This window comes from Dipodomys merriami, unplaced genomic scaffold, assembly GCF_024711535.1.
Source record: "Dipodomys merriami isolate MVZ:Mamm:240054 unplaced genomic scaffold, mDipMer1.0.p SCAF_265, whole genome shotgun sequence".
Classification (NCBI taxonomy): domain Eukaryota; kingdom Metazoa; phylum Chordata; class Mammalia; order Rodentia; family Heteromyidae; genus Dipodomys; species Dipodomys merriami.
The window spans coordinates 814039-833404 of record NW_027204104.1 but is presented as its reverse complement, the minus strand read 5'-3'; the positions used below and the strand labels follow the sequence as shown (position 1 = coordinate 833404).

The window sequence follows — 19366 nt, the reverse complement described above, 5'->3', positions numbered from 1 at the left end:
TGGACAGGGGGGATGGGGAAAGAGAGCTACTTCTCCACATCAGGGAATTGTCTGCAGGCAAGGAAAGCTTCTGTCCCTTCTGCTCCCTGAGGGTACAAAGAGGCTCCCGCTGACTTCCCTCTTCCTCCTTTTGTGGGTGCCCCAGTATTGGGGCTTGAACTCAGGGCCTAGGTGCTATCCTTTAGATTTTCCTGTGCTCCAGGCAGCTGGTGCCTTACCATTTGAGCCAAAGCTCCGCTTTCAGATATATATATATATATATATATATATATATATATATATATATATATATATATATATACACACACACACATATGTATTTATATCTGTATATATGTGTATATACATATGTACAAATACATGTATATGTATATATACAGATATATATTCAAATATATATTATGAAAACTTTATTTATTTAATATATTTTTGTAAAGATACTGTACAGAGGGTTACAGTTACATGAGTAAGGTAATGAGTACATTTCCCATGGAAGCATTGTTACTTCCTCCTCTGTTTTTCCCATACCATCCCTTCCCTCCCTACCTGCCCACTCCTCCCCCCCCCCCAGAAGTTGTAAACTTCATTTTCAACACAATTTCTTGTACAGCTCATTGTCACAATGGGTCAACCTGTATCTTTATTTCAGCATTTTGTTATTTCCCTTCCCTTCCCCAAATTAGAAAATTGTATATACAAGATGCAGGGCACTACAGTCAGTGAACCAGGGGTTATACCAATGGGGAAAGAACAGACAAAACAAACAAGAAAATCACATAGTACATTATACATACATTAAAATAACAGCAAGAAAGATAAAACCTCTTTTTTCCCTATCTTGGGGGGGGGGAGGCGGAGTTAATTTCACTTAGCATCATATTATATGGTCATATGACAGGCTTTTTTCTAACCTGGGCTTTGAACTACGATCATCAGATCTCAGCTCAGATTAAAAGTGTGAGCCACCCATGCTTGGCTTTGCTCAGAATTTTTATCCCAAGGGTCTTCTGCCAGCTCTCATTTGTCTGGGGGAGGAGGAGACACCAGTGGGAAAAGGAATGTAAGCTTTTGGTGGAGGGGGCTAGTGAAGCTAGAACTTTCTGGAAGATGGAGTTCTGTATCTCCATCAGGGCTTCAATGCTTTGGACTTCCAGTATCCACAATCACTTTTTGGGGGGGCTGTAAGTGGGGATTGAACTCAGGGCCTGGATATTGATCTTTAGGCTAGCACTCTACTACATGAGCCATAGCTCCACTCCCATCATTTTGGTGTAAATTGGAGATAAGAGTCTTATAAATTTTCCTGCCTAGGCTAGCTTTGAACCTTGAGCCTCAGATCTCAGTTTCCTGAGTAGCTTGGATTACAGGCATGAGCCACCAGTGCCCAGCTTACAATGACTGTTTAGTGAGAGGTAGCTATAGGCAGCCTGTAGGTAGATGACTTGTTAGATGGGTTTGGTTTAGTACCAGCGAATTGTTCCTGGAACTTAAGCTTGGAGCTTGGGTGCTGTCCCTGAGTTTTTGTGCTCCGGGCTGCTGCTCTATCACTTGAGCCTCAAGTCTACCTCCAGCCTTTTGGTTAATTGGAGATGAGAGTCTCATGAATTTTCAGGATGGCTTTGAATCATGGTCCTCAGATCTCAGCCTCCTGAGTAGCTAGGATTACAGGCATGAGCCAGGTGCCTGACTTAAAAATGAGATATTTTCACATGCAATTCACATGTGTTTCTAGCTCCTCTGGGACACCAGATTTTTTTGATAACATTGGTCTTTTTTTGCCAGTCCTGGGGCTTGAACTTAGGACACTGTCCCTGAGCTTCTTTTGATCAAAGCTAGCATGCTACCACTTGAGCCATGGCACCACTTCCGGCTTTTCTATTTATGTGGTACTGAGGAATTGAACCCAGGACTTCATGCATGATAGGCAAGCACTCTATCATTAAGTCACATTTCAAGCCAATATTGATCCTTATACGTCTTCAGTAGTATACTATGAGAAATTGGTTTGTGTGTGTGTGTGTTTGTGCATGCATGCATGTGTGTGCATATGTGTGCGTACATATGAATGAGTATACACCTTGCTTTGCACTTGCCCAGAGCTCTCTAGTTCCAGACCTCTTGACCTGTCTAGCCATTTTAATACTTGATGGCCCAATCATTTATGACACCTGATCCAGGCAATCATTTAACCTTAGAAGTAAGTACATGAGGCCCAGATAAGGTGTGTGACATTATCAGAGTCACACAGCCTCCACCACAGACAGAGTAGGCATTGTTTACATAATATGAAGTGGCCCTGTGGCTCAAGTGGTAGAGTGCCAACTTTGAGCAAAAGAAACAAAAAAGCCAAGAGCAAGTGCAAGATCCTGAGTTCAAATCCTAGTACTGACACAAAAGACAAGGCTTTCTCTGCATCTCTATGTTATGGCATCTCATTTACCTCAGAGATGATCGTTGTTAAGATTCCTGAGTGCTTACTTCAACATTTTATTTGGATGAATCTAATAAATTCTTTCTCCCCAGTATTTTAACACAACAGTAATTAGGACACTCATGGTGTGTGCAGACCTCTTCAATTTTTGCTTAACATTTTTGCTTTCATTTCAGCACACAGGACTCTTTCATTTATCTCTTTTTTTGGCCGGTTGTGGGGCTTGAACTCTGGGCCTGAACACTGTCCCTCAGCATTTCAGCTAAAGCCCAGTGCTCTACCACTTGAGCCACAGTGCCACTTCTGGTTTTCTGGTGGTTTATGGAAGATATGCCAGCCTAGGCTGGCTCTGAACTGTGACCCTCAGATCTCAGCTTCCTGAGTAGCTAGGATTACAGGTGTGAGGCACTGGCACCTGGCTTTATTTATCTTTGATGGTTGCTTATGACAGATGAACGTAGGCTATTAGTCAGGACCAACAAAGTTAATCCACTAAGAAGCACAGACAAGAAACTTCTTAGACTTTGTGGATCCTAGGATCTCTGGACCTACTCTTCTTCCTTCCTCTTCTTTTGAACACTGCTTTAACAATGCAAGGATTATCACTAGCTCACACCAACAGTCTGATGGGGCTACTACCTCTGGTCTCGAATCACAGCTCATTTACTCAGGCCTAAGGTAGAAAAAACAAAATGTATCTACCAGACACTTTGGGGACACATTTCAAGCAAAATCGTGACCAGTCTTGCCTCAACCTTTGCATCTATGAGTAATAGAAGAAATCATGTGGAGACAGTGATTCACAGACTCCGGGCTATTCAGTGGGTACAGCAGAGCTGCTGGAAGCTCTTCAGTCATTCCTTCAGAGAGCTCTGTCCATTATGATGAAGATTTGTCCGCTGCTAGAGGCTTACCTGGAACTTGTCTTGGAATACAAAATTGGAAAGACTCACCATTTTCTCAATTTGAGAGGGAGGCTCAGAGCATAGCTGCACCCCTCCCCCCAATGCTGCTTTATCACTTTCCTCCTTTTTTTTTTTTGGTACCACTTCTGTTGTTCACAGTCTTTGGTGATAGCCCTGCTACCCACACTTTTAGGGCCAGTGAGTGGATCCATGTGGAATGGAGGGGAAAGGAGTTGTTTCATCACTTTGGAGGCTTCTGGCTACCATGAACAGAACCCTGTGCCACAAATGAATTTAAATAAACAACATCAGATATATACCACGTGCAGGTACAGAAGGAAGGATGTGTCAAGATAAGACGCAGAGAGTAGCTGGGTGGGGATGCATCATGGTTTATTTTGGCATATCTATTCAACATATTAAGTCCATCTTTGGGAATAAGATGGGTGGCCTTGCTCTAGGAGACATTGTCTGCTGTTGCTTCACAGAGACAGGAAACTTCTCCCCTCCTCCCTTACACCCTTGACATGCATTCCCTCATTAGCCAGAACTGCATCACCTGGCCAATTCCTGAGCCAATCATTGATAAGAGGAATTTAGAAAACAAGCCCTGGCTGAGAAAAATTCTCTGGGGTTGAACAGATAGCTGTTTAGGCTGCCACTGCCCTTTTTAAAAATTCACTGTGCATTTTTGTTTGTCAAGCAGATCACATCTGGGACACTGGCAGAGAGGAAAGTGGGTAGAACTTTTCTTCTTCAGGGGAGAGATAGGGAGAGTTCTTTCTCTGCAAATCCCTTATCTGAGCAAACCTAGGTCCTGGGAATGAATGGACTCGGAGGAAGGCATTAGAGTGACAGGGAGGAAGAGGAAGAGGTGAAGCTTCAGAGTGAAGCCCGCCTCCTACTTCCTTCTCCATCTTTCTTTACTTTTTCTTCTTCTAAAGTTTCTGTTCTCTGCAGAGACCCAAGCATCCAGAATAGAAGCTCCCAATAGATTTATCTACTCATTTATCCTTCTCTGGGAACAATTGCTTTGTTAGCAGTGAAAAGATTTTTTCACCCAATCTTTGTTTTCACCCTTGTGGGCTTTCTGCTTATTATTGGTTGTTTTTTTTTGTTTTGTTTTGTTTTCTTGCTTTTCCTTTTTGTACCAGTCCTGGACACTGTCTCTGAATTATTTTTTGCTCAAGGCTGGCACTCTACCACTTGAGTCACAGCTCCAATTCTGGTGGTTTCTTTTGTTAAATTTTTTTGGGGGGGTCCTGTCATGGGGCCTGAACTCTGGGCCTGGGTGCTGTCCCTCAGCTCTTCAGCTCAAGGCTAGCGCTCTACCACTTGAGCCACAGTGCCACTTTCTGGCTTTTTTTCTTTTTGCTTATGTTGTGCTTAGGAATTGAACCCAGAGCCTCAGGCATGCAAGGCAAGCGCTCTACCACTGAACCACCTTCCCAGCCCTGGTGGTTTCTTTTGGTAGTTAATTAAAAAGAAGAGTCTCACAGGCTTTCCTACCCAAGCTGGCTTTGAACTGCGATCCTTAGATCTCAGCCTCCTGAGTAGTTAGGATGACAGCGGTGAGCCACAGGCTCCTGGCTCTGCTGATTATATTTTAAGCTTAAAATTGAAAAGCTTCTCTTTGAAATCTTCGCTTATGTGTCAAATGTCACTGGAGAGTTCGAACCAATTTACCATGTGTTTATATCATTTCATTCATTCCCTAATGCATTAATTCATTCATAATCCTGTAATATCATAAGCACAAGTCCAATGCTGGCCCTTCTTTCTTGCCATAGGGGGGATTTGGGCATGCCCTTTGAGGCCAGACTCCCAGGAGAGTCAAAGGAAGAAATACCAAGGACTGAGGCAAGTACTGAGAAATATAGTCCCCAAATTCCTTCCATGGAATTTTGCTCCAGAATCCATGCTGCCTGAATCCTGGAATAGGTCACCTGCCTAATCTTGTTTCACAGACAAAGTTGGCACAAGTCAGCTGATGCTTTCTGTTGATCTCTCCTCCACATCGTCAGGAAGGAGACCACATAATTACATGACCAGAAGATCATGTGACCGTGTGACCACACGTCTCTTTTGCTGCTCCAAAGATGGCAGACACGTGGGATGGGGAACCACATTGGTTTCTGCATCAGGCTGACTCATTCCTTCTGTCTCTACTCCTTTCCAGCATCACAAATCTTGAGATAATGTTTGCCTGTTCTTCAGTTTTCTGGTCTACCTAATGGGAACAAAGATAACGTTTACCTCACAGGGTGATTGCAAAGATAACTCATGGGAAGTCTCTGGTCTAGGCCCTGCCTCTAACAGTGCTCAATACACTGTATTCTTTTTCCTATCTGAAAGTGTATTTTGGTCCCAAACAGTACTATTTTCATAAGCAGAGAAGCATGATCATATGCTGTTGCTGTTTAGAAGGAGGTCATCAGCAAAAGGTTGTTGCTCAGACTGGATCTCTCTCCTGCTTGGGGGCTCGAGTTGTTTGGTCACCCCATGCCTGTCGCTCCCTCAACATGTTAGAATTGAGCTGCATGTCTCACTTTGAACTATGATTATTGCCAGTAAACACTGGGCATAAACTGCATTGGAAATGATTCTTGAAGAGTTTAGCGGGACAGAAAATACACAAATGCAGAACATAGGCAACTAGACTAAGAGCCTTGACCATTGCCAAATGTAGAGTAGCAAAGAGATCAAGGAGAAAACTCCATGATTATTTCATCCACATGAGTCTCTCTGCCTTCGTTTGTGTGTGTGTGTGTGTGTGTTTAAAAGAGACAATATTATGATGATATTATATTGTGCTATAGATCCCCCAGATTGGTACCCACAGACGGTTTTGCTTGACCCACAGAAGATTTTAGACTTTCAAATTAGTTTGTCAGGTCTGGTGCCTGTGGCTCACACATGTCATCCCAGATACTCAAGAGGCTGAGATCTGAGGATCAAGGTTCAAAGCCAGCCTGAGCAGACCAACTGGAGAGGCTCTTATCTCCAATTAATCTGCAAAAAAGACAGAGGAAGAGGTGTGGTTCAAGTTGGTAGAGCACCAATCTTGAATTTTTTAAAAAGCTAAATCAGAGCATGAAACCCTGAGTTCAAGTTTCAGTGCCCACTACCACACACAAATTAGTTTTCAACATTTAAAGAATAGATGGTTTCATTCTGCATCTGGAGGAATAGATAGCTGGAGTTGAAAATTGCTATCATTAAAAAATGTCATTCTAGCTGGGAGCTGGTGGCTCACATCTGTAATCCTAGCTACTCAGGGGGCTGAGATCTGAGGATCTCGGTTCAAAGCAAGCCGGGGCAGGAAAGTCTGTGAGACTCCTATCTCCAATAAACCACCCGAAAACCGGAAGTGGCGCTGTAGCTCAAGTGGTAGAGCGCTAGCCTTGAGCTGAAGAGCTGAGGGACAGCGCCCAGGCCCAGAGTTCAAGCCCCATGACTGACAAAAAAAGAAAAAAACATCCTTGTTATTATAAAATAAATGATGCACAGAGGGGTTACAGTTCCATAAGTCAAGTCATGAGGACAATTCTTCTTAGCCAGTGGTCACCCCTTCCCATGCTCTCTTGCAGTGTTTCCTCCACTCCCATCTCCACCAGTAAGTTGGATAGTTCATTTAAAAGTGTCCATTGAGTACTGTTACAGCATTGGTTCACCCTTTGTCCCTCCATTTCTATGCCTCCAACTTCCCACCATTTGAAAGGCCAGAAAGGTGATTGGGGGGGGGGCAGGGGAAAGGGGGCGCTACATTTCCTGGAACTTCATCTCCACTCACCCATATGGATCAGTGGAGTTTGCTGCCTGCATCCCTGAGCAGATCATCTGCTTAGCATGATCCAGATTCTTCTGAGGGTTCTAACTACAGCAAGGCTTGCTCCATTCTTCCAGCCAAAAGGGGAAATAAAGGCAGATTGATATTTTCCTGTCTGTCTGACATTTCACCCTCTGCCCCAGAAAGAATGTGTATCATTAACTATATTGATCATAACAGCCATTATTTAGTAGAATTTAGGATGATTTCAGCACCTTCTCTCAATGGATTCTTTTGAATTGTAGGCATTAACTTCTCCCACTTGGTAGAAGAGGAGATAGAAGTTCAAAGAAGCTAAGGAATTTACCGGGCCAACCTCTGATGCAGATTGACTGACAAAACACAAGCCCCTGCCCTGGAACATTAAGTAAATATGATAAACTGTACTTCTCCTTTTCTGTTCTTTATCATATCTAAACTGCTACAGGCAAAAGAAATAATAATCCTTGGAGAAGTATAAGATGTTATAGTTGTCTAAAATGGTTCTCATATGGGGCTGGGAAGGTGGCTCAGTGGTAGAGTGCTTGCCTGCATGCATGAGGCCCTGTGTTCTATTCCTCAGCACCACATAAGCAAAAAGAAAAAAATCTGGAAGTGGTGCTGTGGCTCAAGTGGTAGAGCGCTAACCTTGAGCTGAAGAGCTGAGGGACAGAGCCCCGGCCTAGAGTTCAGGCCCAACGACCAGACCCAAAATTTAAAAAAATGGTTCTCATACAACAAAAAGAGATGACTATAAGGTCAACAATGAAATTAAAACAATCCTTTGGAAGACTCATATTACTTAAAGAATAACCTAGATAATCATGTATTTACTACTGAAATTAAGTTTTGAATGTATAAAAATGGCACTGAAGCAATAGAGAATGGCCCTAGTTCTCTCTAACCAAATAGACTTAGGGTCCTATATGCAGTTCCCCCAAGATATAGACAATAACGAATAAACAAACATGCAGAGAATCACAGGAATTTGCACACACAAAGATGGAAAATCTCAAAGTCCACCCCCTGACCCCTCATGGCAGTGCTGTTAAGCATTGAAAGGGGCCCACTGCTTGTGTCTTCAGGAACACCAGCCAATCTCAAAAGGCAGACACAGAAAACTCCCATAGCACTGGACACAGACCGGGCAGAGACCAATACCAGAGACCAGGCACAGCAACACCCAGTCAGAGACAGCTCCCACTGCCCCACTGCTCAGCCCACAATTGATATGAAGGAACATAGTGGCCTACCAACCTGAAATCTGCAACAATAGATACAGAAATCTGCCACAGCACTGACAGTCAGCCAAAACCAGTTCTAGGATCAGTAAGTATCAGGCTGGAGCCACTCGCCCCACACAGGAGACCAGTACTGCAGCACTGGTTAGTGACCCACAGAGGTTGATCTGGACCTCTCTCCCTGCTAAGAAGGAACAGCACACTTGAAGCACACAAAGAGGCCTGAGCCCTTCCATATTCCCACCACCCCAACTGCTGGCTTCCAGTGGAAGGCTACAGGAACTCCAACTAGACAGGTGCTAGGACCCTGTATCCCCCATAGCACTGGCTATCCAGAGAAAGGTCAGTGTGAGAACCAACGTTCACTCACCCACAGGGACATGCCCCCTCATCCCAGAGTAGTCCAAATCTCGGCCCTCCCTAACAGACAAGACAGGCACTGGTAGAGGGCTCTCCTGTCAGAAAACACAAACATGTGTGCTAACCAGCCACCTGTAGAGCATTTCCACCAGGAACAGCCAAGTGAATGCATGCACCAGCCCTATACAGGAGTGCATGCTGCCTAGGTGCCAAACCCTGACGAGAACTGCAGGCCCATTAAACATTTGCAGGTCAAATCACAGGTACATGCTGTCCACCAACAGAGCACACCCTTGTTGGTAGCTGCAGCACTGAACCCTGCCAGGACCCACTGGTCCCTGTCTGGAACTGCAAAAAGAGTAAATGTATGAGCAACAGGCAGAGCATATGTAAAGACATACAAGATGCACCAGACCAACTGCTGGTCACTTGTTGGAAGAGAACCAACCCAGGGCCAAAGCACAAAAAAAGCCCTGTGCACAGTGAGTACCCCAATCCTTCTGAAGCCAATGCCTAACCCAGACTCCTGAAGCTAACTTCAGTCCCCGCTGCAGACCAGACCAAGCTCGTTTCAGTTATCTCAGGGCTGATTATGCACACAGGTGCTAGCCAGCTTGGGGACCCTGCTTCAGTTACCCTACCCAGTGTAAACCAGCCCAGGCAAAGTGAAGGCTGTTGGTACCTGACAGGCAAAAATTGGGCCAACAGACAAAGATTAGACTACAGCACCGACAATCCCTGAACCCAAATGCATATACCAAAAGGAAAGATTACAAGAGTCATGGACAGTCAAGAAAACAAACCAAATCCAAAAGCCAGCAGCAATCCAGGAAAGAACTACAGTAACAAGGAAGAAGAAATGGAGGACAAAGGAACCAGTAAAGAAATGATGGCCAAATTGGCCAATGAAATAAAAGGGAAGATGGAAAAGCAATTTCAAGAACACAAAAAGAAATATCAAAGAACTTCCAACACTTCAAAAAAGATACAGACAAAAATAGACACAGTATATACCTCATTAAAAGATAGAATTAACAATGAGACCTGATATAGGAACCATAAGTTGTCAATTTCCACAATGCAAACCATAATGGAAGCTATAGGTAACATAATAAGTGAGATGGAAAATAGAATATCAGGAGTTGAGGATAAAACAGAGAATCTGGAACAGCAATTAATAGGTATGGAAAAAAGAACTCAAAAATTACCAAAAGGAAATCCAAGAATTGGCAGAAAAAGCCAAGAACTCAAATCAACATATAAATTGGGATAGGTGAGATGGAAAAATTTCAAAAGAGTTATGGAACACCTATTCAATAAGATCATTACAGAAAATTTCCCCAGTCTTAAGAGAGAAAATCTCACCTGCATAACAGAAGCATATAGAACACCTAGTAGACACGATCCTAGAACACTTCTATACATATCATAGTAAAACCATTAGACCTGAGTAGCAAGGAACTGATTTTAAATGCCACAAAATCAAAGAAGGAATTACATTACAATGGAAAAATCAAAATCGCTGAGGACCTTTCCACATAAACCCTCAATGCAAAGAGCCTGATAATGTAGTTTCCAACAACTGCCTACTCAAATTGGTGTACCCAGAGAAGCTATCGAAATGAAAACCTTTCATGACAAAAATTAAAGAAATTCATGAACACTAAACCCACACTGCAAAAAATAATAAAAGAAGAATACAATCTGAAGAAAACAATTAAGATCAGGGAATCATATCAGACAGAAATCACTAGAAGATCAATTTAGTAAGCGCAGGGAAAGGAAAGAAGCAACAAGAAAACAAGAAAATGGCAGATAACATAACACATCTCTCTCTAATAATCCTAAACATTAACACACTCAAATTCTCCAATCAAAAGAAAAAGAACTACAGACTGGCTCAGAAAAGAAGATCCATGGGGGAGTTAGGGGGTGAGGGGAGATGGGAAGGAATGGGAAGGGATGGGAAGGGGAAACAAAGGAGGAGGCAACAATACTTGATAATAAATGTACTCATTACTTTGCCCATGTAATTGTAACCCCTCTGTACAGTATTTTCACAATATAAATAAATAAATAGCAAAAAAAGAAAGAAAACAAGATCTATTAATTTATTGTCTCCAAGAGACCCATCTCACAGCCAAAGTAAAAACAAACTCCAAGTCATGTTATTGAAAAGATCTTCCACCCAAATGTACCCTGTAAGAAGGCAGTAGTCACCATATGGATATCTGATAAAAAAAAACAGACTTCTCATTAAAATCAGTACAAAAAGACAATGTAGGTCCCTACATATTAATAAAGGGAATGATCCATAAAGAGAAAATCATAGTGGTCAATGTCTGTGCACCAAACAATAGCGCACCTAATTGTGTTAAACAAAAACTCTTGGATTTACAGAACAAGAAAGACCCAAACAAAATAACAGTGGGAGAGTTTCACACTCCATTCTCACCAAAGGACAGGTCAATCAAACAAAACAAGCCAAGAAGCCTCTGAAATAAATGACACCATAACCTCTTCTCAGTAGCTTGTGGAACATTCTCCAAAATAGATAATTTTATAGTTCACATAAAAAACCTAAACAAATAAAGAGAATTGACATAATCCCTTGCATCCTATTAGACCATAGTGGAATTAAACTAGTTTGAAAGAACAAAGCATACTGTAGAAATTAGTCAAATACAGGGAGGCTGAACAGCACACTACTGAGTAACACCTGGGTCACAGAAGAAATTAGAAAGTTCTTCCAATTCAATGAAAATGGAAACACATCACAACAGCACCTCTGGGATACGGCAATAACAGTGCTGAAGGGAAAGACCTAAGCATAAAGAAAACAGAAGCAGCTCAAGTAAATAATCTCATGATATAATTAAAATTGCTAGAAAAGGAAGAAAAAAGTTAAATCTAAAGCTACATGGAGAGAAATGTTAAAAAAGGTTATGGCAGAAATCGAGATAGAAATTTTTTAAATATACCTGAAATTAATACAACAAAAAGCTTCTTCTTTAAAAAGTGATTAAATTGACAGACCACTTGTGAGGTTACCAAAAATGAAGGAGAAGGAGGAGGAGGAGGAGGAGGAAGAGGAGGAGGAGGAGGAGGAGGAGGAGGAGGAGGAGGAGGAGGAGGAGGAGGAGGAGGAGGAGGAGGAGGAGGAGGAGGAGGAGGAGGAGGAGGAGGAGGGGAGACAAAACAACAAGATCTGGGATGCCACATGAAAAATTACAAAGTAGGCTTCATCCCACAGATGCAAGATACATACACAAGATATATACATACATACCTACATGCCACATATGCAAATCCATAAATGCAATTCAGCACATCAACAGAGCCAAGATCAAGAACCACATGATCATCTCAACCGATGTACAAACAGCCTTTGACAAAATCCATCCACTCCTATTCAAAGAATATAAGGCACTTATATTCAAAGAACAGAAGGAAAATTCTTTAAAGCAACAAAAGTAACATATCATAGACCAACAGCCAAAAGAATACTACATGGGGAAAAACTAGAACCATTTTCCCTAAAATCAGAAACAATGCATAGATGCCCACTTTCTCCATTCTGCTTCAATATGGTTACAGGATCCTTAGCCAGAGAAGTAAGGCAAGAAAAGCACATTCAAGGGATCCACATAAGGACAGAAGAAATGAAACTATCCTTATTTGCAGATGACATGCTGTTATATCTGAAGGACCCCAAATACTCCACTCCCAAACTCATAATAGACCACTTCAGCAAAATAGCAGGATACAAAATTAATCCACAAAAATGAGCAACCTTTGTGTATGCCAACAATGTTCAAGCAGAAAGGGAAATCATGAAAACAACACAATTTGCAATAGCCTCAAATATATATATAGGAATTAACCTAACCAAAGATGTAAAAGATCTATTTAGTAAAAACTATATACATCTAAAAAAGAAATCAGACACTAGGAAAGTGAAAGACCTCTCATGTTCTTGGAGAGGTACAATCAATATTGTGAAAAAGGCTATACTGCCAAGCACCAGTAGCTCACACTTGTAATCCTAGCTACTCAGGAGGCTGAGATCTGAGGATCACAGTTCAAAGCCAGCTCAGGCAGGACCAAGGCCCCGAGTTCAAGCCCCATGACCAACCAAAAAAAAATGAAAAAAAAATGGCCCAATAATATAAACATTAAATGAAATCCCCACCAAAATCCCAATGGTGTTCTTTACTGAAATAGAGAAAACAAATAAAAAAATTCATGTGGAACAACAAAAGACCTAAAATAAGCAAAGAAATTCAAGTTCTACAAGGAGCCATGATAATAAAAACAGCTTGGTATTAGTACCAAAATAGAACCAAAGACCAATGAGATTAGAAGACCTAGAAGTAACACCACATACTTTCAGTTATCTGATATTCAACAATGGATCCAAATACATACAGTAGGGAAAACATAGCCTCTTCAACTATTGTGGCTGGAAAAACCAGGAAGCCACATGCATGTTTGTCAACATGCACTAACATCAATTCAAAATGGATTAAAGACCTCAACCTCAGACTCAAAACTCTGAAACTACTGTAAGACAGTGTAGGAGAGACTTTAGAACTTATAGGCTCAGGCAGGAATTTCCTAAATCAAATCCCAGGGGAACTACAGATTGGAGAAAGACTCGACAAATGAAAAGACATAGGTACTAAACAAGGAAGACAGCCAATCAATTGGGAAAAATCACTACCAGCAATACATCAGACAAGGCCTAATATTCCATATAAACAGGGAACTCAAGAAACTAAGCCCCTCCCAAGTCTAATAAACCAATCACTAAATGGGCAATGGACCTCAAAGGAGGTTTCTTAGAATACAAGGTAAAAATGGCAAAGAAACTGTCATCCCTGGCCATAAAGGAGATTTAAATCAAAACAGTCCTGAGATACCATCTCACCCCAGTTAGACTGGCCAATATTCTGAATTCAGACAAAAACAAATGCTGGCGGGGATGTGGAGAAAAAGGAACCTATTGCACTACTGGAGGGTGTAAACTAATACAACCACTCTGGAAAGCAGTCTGGAGGTTCCTCAAAAAACTAAACATAGACCTTCCCAAAATCCAGCCATACCACTCCTAGGCATTTATTCTGAGCATCATGAACCAGAATATGAACAGGATACCTGCACATCCAAGTTCATTGCTGCAATATTCACAACCTCCCACAAGAAGCACTCAGATGTCCCACAACAGATGAATGGATACAAAAAATGTGGTACCTATAGCCAATGGAATTTTAAACAGCCATTACAAAGGATAAAATAATGGCATTTGTAGGGGAATGGATGTAACTAGAACAAATCATGTTGAGCAAGGTAAGCCAAGATTATGGAGACAAAAGGTGCATGAGCTGGGCGTCAGTGGCTCACGCCTGTAATCCTAGCTACTCAGGAGGATCACAGTTCAAAGCCAGCCCGGGCAGGAAAGACTGTGAGACTCCTATCTCCAATAAACCACTATAAAAATGGAAGTGGCGCTGTAGCTCAAGTGGTAGAGCACTCGCCTTGAGCTGAAGAGCTGAGGGACAGCGACCAAGCCCAAAGTTCAAGCCTCATGACCAACAACAACAACAAAAAAGGTGCATGTTCTCTCTGATATGCAGATGTTAGATTTAAAGCACAACAAGATATGATCAAGTATACAGGGTTCTAGACACAGATATATAGTGAGACCAAAAGAGGATAGCCTTAGGAGAAAAGCACCAAAATGTAATACACAAGCAGCTCTTCATATATATATATATATATATATATATATAAATCATAGACATATATATAAAATCATACACATATTGAAAAGAACTCCAAAGAAAACTAAGGACCTTTTCTTAATTTGTCTTATCATTTTTAGATTACTCTATTTTTTTACCTCATATATGGTGTATTCACATGCATATGTGAAAAAAGGTGGGGACAGAGCACAGAATCAGTGGAAGACAAGTAAAAATAGATAGCAGTGGGGCTCATCAACTGCATTGGACATTGATGTAAGTGAACCAAGCAACTCGTGGAGGAGATGGAAAGAAAGGAAAGAGAGAATGAGGGAACAGATGATACTAAGGAAAAGGAAAGAAATGTACTTATCACCTGACATATGTAAATGTAACCTCACTGTATATCACATCTAAAACATCAATAAAGTAATTTTTTAAAGCTATGTATAATGGGGAATGGTAATACTCAGCACTGTGGAGGCAGAAGCAAGGGGACTGCAAGTTCAAAGCCATCTCTACAGTAAAATTTTTTGTCTCAAAAAAACAAAAAAAGGATATGGATGTTACAGGTCTTGATAGACCATGTGAGGTTCTGGGTTAGATCTCTAGCACAAAACAAAACAAAACAACAACAACAAGAACTACTCTTTGTATAATTAATTTACAGTGATAATTACTGAAAGAAATGGCCTATATAGGGCTGGGAAGGTGGCTCAGTGGTAGAGCGCTTGCCTTGCATGCATGAGGCCCTGGGTTCGATTCCTCAGCACCACATAAGCAAAAAGAAAAAAAAACCCGGAAGTGGCACTGTGGCTCAAGTGGTAGAGTGGTAGCCTTGAGCTGAAGAGCTGAGGGACAGCGCCCAGGCCCAGAGTTCAGGCCCCACGACTGGACCCAAAAATAAATTAATTAATTAAAATGCCAAAAAATATTAAAAAAAAAAAAAGAAATGGCCTATATAAATAAAAACCAAGAAAGAAACCAACTAAAATGGTGCACAATAGAATCTGGCAGGGGGGAAAACTACAAAGGAAACATCACATCTGCAAAATCTGGTTTCAAGAAACATTAGTATGTATAAAAATCTTCAATATATAATTAATTTTTTAAAAAAGTTTTTAATTCCTCCTGAAACCTCTAGACCAATTTTTTTTTTCACTGAAGAAAAATGTCAGGTGATTTTGACACAGTAAATAATTTTACAATAAATGATGTCCTAGGAGTTGGCACTTGTAGTTTTAAAACGTGGCTTGGGAAAATTGGGAGGGAGCAGAGGAAGGGGTGATATTGTCCAAAAGAAATGGACTCATTAATTGCCTTATGAAATTGTAACCATTCTGTACATCAACTATATAATTATAAAAATATTTTTAAATATGCCAAGTTAAAAAAAAAAAACCTCAGAAGAGTTCCGGGAAGATGGCGGAGGAGAAGCTGGAATCTGAACAAGCTCTCGCATAGAAAGTAGTTTTAGAGTTCCAGTAAACAGTCCTAAGCCAGAGAATCACACCAAGTGTGCCATCACAGGACAGAGAGTTAGACAAGAGAGGGGAAGCCAAGGAAACGCATCAGTTGCCGCTCCGGCGGTGGCGGGGTCGCGGCGGCAATCACCGCCGCGGAGTCATACCTGAGACACAGAGAGCCGGAGATGAAGGAGCCAGACGCAGCGGACGAGCGGATTCTACTCAACACCAACAAGAACCTACAAGAAGCAAACATCTTCATCCTGCTGTTTGCAGACCAGAGACGACCCAGGATCCAAGACTCGGCATGAGTACAAGCCCGAAGTCCTCACTCCTCAGGGAGCAGAGGAGGGAAGGCCACCCCTCCCCCCCCAGCACCGGTGATCTCCATCTTGGATACCGACAAAGCTCAGAAGAGCTGCTAGCTCCAGCTCAGGCCTTGGAATAAAATGAGTCATTTAGCAGGTCACAAGAACTTAACGGCGAAGTGACCTGCCAGACTCAGCTCCATCCAGGGAAAAGTCACCCAGCTCAGGCGCCAGCTATCGGAGTGCCTTGCCTCACTGGGTAACCAGAGCCAGAGGCTGCCCCTCCCTCTAGCAGCCACCACAATCAATTGAAAAACAGAAACCCTGAGAATGGCTCCAGGCTGGGCGCTGTGAGCTTTATCACAAAATAGCCCCAGGGAAAAGCTACTGTTTGTTGAAAGGCCTCAACTCTACCCAGAACCTAGCCTCATCACCACATCCCCCTCTTTTGTGACTCTCAAAGCAGACCACCCTCCCAGAAAACTAACCTGGGAGGGGGATCTCAAAATCTTGGGTAAAGCAGAGCATTTTTCTGCCTCTTCCAACCAACCGACTTAAGAAACCAATCAAGCCACAGGTCCTCAAGCTGACCAGAGACTCCAACAAGAGACTGGTTGCAGACAAAAGGGAGATACAGGATTGTTCCCACTCCCCCCCCCCAAAAAAAATCAAAAGACTTTTTTTTTTCTTTTTCTTTTTTTCTTCTTCTTCTTCTTCTTTTCTTTTTTTTGCTTGTTTTTTGTTTTTTGTTACCTTATATATATATATATATATATATATATAAATTTTTTCCCTTCTAAAACTTTTATTAATCTTTAATTTTTGCCTCTTCTGAAAAAATAATTGTTTTCCAGTAACTTTTTTTTTTCTCATCTTATAATTTTTATTTTAGGAATACGTGAATGAGAGTTTTCCTTTCTTTTCTTGTCTTCTTTCTCTTTTTCTTTCTTTCTTAATTATCTTTTTGTTTTTTATCTAGCTCTACTGAACTTCTGATCTTTTCTTCTCCCTTTCCCATCCTTAAAGCTTTTCACATCTCCTCTATGTCCCTCCCCTTCTCTGAACATATTCACATTCCTCTCTAAATAGACGGTCTTTTAACCTCTATAATAACATTAATTTTTACGTTTCTATTCTTTTTCTGGTCTCTCTTTATTCCCCTTTCCGTCTCTTCTTTTTCTCTCTCTCTCTACTTGCATCCTACCCAACCCATTTCCTGCACTGTGATTAGGACATAGTTAACTCTCCCTGTGCCTCCCCACACCAATCTATTCCTATTTTTTACCCACATCTCTCCCTAATCCTAATAATTTCTGGTTTTCCAAATTCTTTTCTGCGGTTCGAAGTCCTTTAACATATAGTCGTTTGATGTTGAATAGATGTATCTGTTGAACTAGATTGTATATGTAGACTATTGACTGTACAAATGCAAACTTTGGTTGATGGTTGCCTTAAGATATTGTTCTGGCACAAAACTGGTGCAATCTTTATCTCAAATGGGCCAAGTAAGCCGGAAAAACACAAGAAAAATGGCAAATTCGGGTATCTCAATTCCCAACCTGGATAATCAGGGATTAGAACAGATAAAGAATAATCCAGAGGAGAGTTCCCAAATAGCTCTACAAACACTAATAGCAAACATGATAAATGAGAAGTTTGACAATGTACAAAGGACTCTGTATGAGTGTGATAGGGAGAGAGAGGAGGCATCCCAGAAGTTTATACAGGAATATCATAAGCGTGAGGAAGCTTCTCAAAAACTGATACAGGATTTGAGTGAACAACTTGAGAATACTCAAAGAGAAAGGGAGGAATGGCGTGAGCAGGCAGAGAACACTCAAAGAGAACTGCAGGAATCCCACAGAAGGGAGGAAACTAATCAAAGAGTAATTCACGAATTAAGAGACCAGGTAGAGAATACACAAAGATCACTAAAGACATTCATGGAATCCATTAACAAAGAGCTGAAGGAAGTCAGGGAGACCACAAAGGGAATGCTGAATGGAACTCAACAGAAGGAATGGGAGTCCAAAGAAACCATAACCAATCAACTAAGTGATTTGAGAACAAACACTGAACACCAAATTAAGGAAGTAAAGAAATTCATACAAGACCTAAAACAGAGCTTCAACAAAGAACTTGAAGCCATCAAAGCTGACCAATTAGAAGGAAAAGAAATAAAAAACAAAGTAGAGAGTCTAGATAGCAGGTTAGACCATGCAGAAGATCGTATCTCAGGGATTGAAGACAGCCTAGATATTATAGAGAAAGAACATACAACCATCCAAGACAAGTCCAAGAAATATGATAGGTCTATCCAACACCTGGAAGACACCATCAGAAGGCCCAATCTAAGGATAATGGGTGTAGAGGAGCACCTAGAAACAGAAGTTAATGGTCTAGGAAATTTGTTTAACAGGATCCTAGCAGAGAACTTCCCAAACATACAAAAAGATAGGCCTATTCAGATACAAGAACCTTTTAGAACCCCCAATAGACCAGACCAGAATAGGACATCCCACCGTCACATTATAATCCACACAGGATCAACCCAGACCAAGGAAAAGATCCTTAAAGCTGTCAAGGAGAAAAGGTTAATCGCCTCTAAAGGGAAACCAATAAGAATCACCTCAGATTTCTCAGCAGAGACAATCAAAGCAAGAAGAGCCTGGAATGACGTATGCCATGCCCTAAAAACAAACAACTATCAACCAAGAATACTGTACCCAGCTAAACTCTCCTTCATAACTGAAGGCCAAATAAAAACCTTCCATAGCAAAGAAAAATTGAAACAATACATCTCCACCAAACCAGCCCTGCAAAAGATTCTTAAAGATGTCCTACACATAGAAAACGAACAAGAACGCAACAAAGGCCAAGAAACTGCACCCAAACTGAGAATCCAAGAACTTTAGGAAGAACCCAGTTCTCACAGCCCCCAAGAAGGTGGATAACATGGCAGGAACTCCCAAATACATCTCAGTCCTATCTCTTAACGTTAACGGACTGAACTCTCGAATTAAGCGACATAGACTGTCTAGTTGGATTAAAAAACAAGACCCTTCTATCTGCTGCCTGCAGGAGTCACATCTCGCCTGTAAAA

At 41.5% G+C, this 19366-nt stretch overlaps 1 long non-coding RNA gene across 3 annotated transcripts in view; it reads right to left on the bottom strand.

Moving 5' to 3' along the window:
* Window positions 1-3408: 3408 nt before the first annotated feature.
* LOC138837176 (uncharacterized) overlaps window positions 3409-19366 on the bottom strand; it is a 46237-nt gene continuing 30279 nt past the window's right edge. For 2 of the 3 annotated variants that reach the window (XR_011375216.1, XR_011375217.1), the window contains one exon: window positions 4323-5566. This is a non-coding gene — a long non-coding RNA (uncharacterized lncRNA). Of the gene's footprint in view, window positions 3614-4322; window positions 5567-19366 lie in introns of those variants that run through there. The other variant, XR_011375218.1, reaches the window with a different exon arrangement.